Genomic DNA, 2,047 nt, shown 5'->3' with positions numbered 1-2,047 from the left:
GCTGTGGAATAAATGCAGCAATGCACACTCTCATGCATCTGTCAAAGTGATATTTTAGATCTCTTTGACAAACTGGAGACTTGCAGTACACTGACATGGTGGCAAATACTGATACGCTGGTTTTGGACAGACAACTTAAAATACAAGTTAACACTGAGAAACCAAGTTTGCCATGACACCACATATGCCAGGTGGTGGAAATGATTTCACTGAATGGATCCTTGCCTCTATAACCAGCAGTGCAGCTGCAGGGAATGTTAGGGAGGATCCCAGATCCTCTGCCTTGACCTCAGCACTGGTCTCTCTCTCAGGCTTTCTGGCTTCTGGTCTGACAGACTGCAGTGCATGTGCTGTCCATGAGCAGGGCATAATGGACAGATATGTGTAAAATTTTGACTAGACCCATTGTCTTTTAGGGAAGAAGGTAACTCCAGAAGCAAGGTTGCAACATGGACTGAATTCTGCCTCAACTGAATCTAGCTCCACTGATTAGCAAAGTGTAATCACACCAATGGATTTCTGAAACAGGAGGAATGTGGGGCAGCTGCGTTGGTGCATGGCATTCAGGGGGTTAACCCTCATGATTCTGAGTTGAGCTAAAACTCTGTAGTGTAATAGTGGAAGGTGTCCCTGCCCATGGCAGCAGGGTTGGAACAAGATGATCTCCAAGGTCCCTTCCAACCCAAGCATTTGTATGATTCTACGGTAATATTCAACAGGGACAGTACCAATATTTATTAATTGTGGTCAGGCTTGAAGAGCATTGAGTGTTTAATACACCCTTGGTTGGACCTGTGAGAGCAGCACACAGTCTGATTATCAGGGTCTGTCCCTACTTCTTGTCTTTTTGGTATTCCCTACATAACAATCTCCTCCTCAGTCACTGGAAGCTGCTGGGACAAACGTCACCTTTGACATCTCAGCATGATTGACTTCCCAGTTAGCCCCGCTGAGATAAAAGAACTTCTCTTGTTTGAAACCAGCCGTCAGAGTGTTCCTCATCTCCACCTGGACCCTAAGCTTGAGTACCACAAAATAGCATAACCAGGCATCCAAATTCTCTCAAAAGCATCTTCTGATGCAAGCACAGGAGTGCACCCAGATAGAAGTCTGCATCTTTGCAGAGCTCACACCACAGCACCAGTTTTCATGCCAGATAGCCTGTATAGGAACCAAAGCCTTCATTGATTTGCACTGGTTTTTAAAATTGTACTTTGTTTCAAAACTGTAGACACCCATAGTCAAGGCTGTAGGTAACCAAGGAAAAGGGATTGCAGGAAAAATCTTTGATATATGCTCTCTGCTCCTTCTCCCAAGAGAATGCAGTTGCCATGGATCTCATGATCCTGAGGTTCAAAAAACCCCACTATTGAATCTCTGATTTTATCATGGTGTTGTGCACAAGATATGCTCACATGCACCCTGGTCCTGGCTCCCTCTTCCCTTCTCCCCCTTCCTCAAACAGCTGAGTAGAAAAGTGATGTAACTTGTTTTCCATTCATTTTTGTGAAAGAAACACCAACATTTATATATATATATAAATTATTATATTTTATATATATTTATATTTGAGAGATTTTGTGGAATGAAATTTTACAAGGTCATGTAAAAGCCTTGAACAGGTAGATCAAACTTTAAGGGAAAAAAACCCCTTGGATTTTGGCGTGTTGCAGTTTGTGACCCTCCCTTTATTTATGCTACAGAAGAAAAAGGCCCATGTGGATTAGGTGTGTACAGATGCTGTAGCAGTGCCTTGGAGAAGTAATTAAACTTTGCCAGTACTAATTTCTATTACTGGAAGGAAAGACTATAGGTCTTTTGAAACCACTTTCTTTCTGTCCCTGCCATCCTGCAGACAGCCTGCATCACTCACTGATGCTTTTTGCAACAGCTCCTGGGCTCTTTCCCATTTAACTCTGCTTTGCACATTAATTTATCGCAGGCGCTGCGGGAGCTGCCCTTGACGGCTCGCCCGTCCCGAAGGAGTTAACGGGGTTTATTACATAATCTGTTTAACACGCGGGATGAATAGGAAACGCACGCCCCT

The sequence above is a fragment of the Zonotrichia leucophrys genome, chromosome 3, assembly GCF_028769735.1.
Source record: "Zonotrichia leucophrys gambelii isolate GWCS_2022_RI chromosome 3, RI_Zleu_2.0, whole genome shotgun sequence".
Classification (NCBI taxonomy): domain Eukaryota; kingdom Metazoa; phylum Chordata; class Aves; order Passeriformes; family Passerellidae; genus Zonotrichia; species Zonotrichia leucophrys.
Note: the sequence above shows the minus strand (reverse complement) of the source record.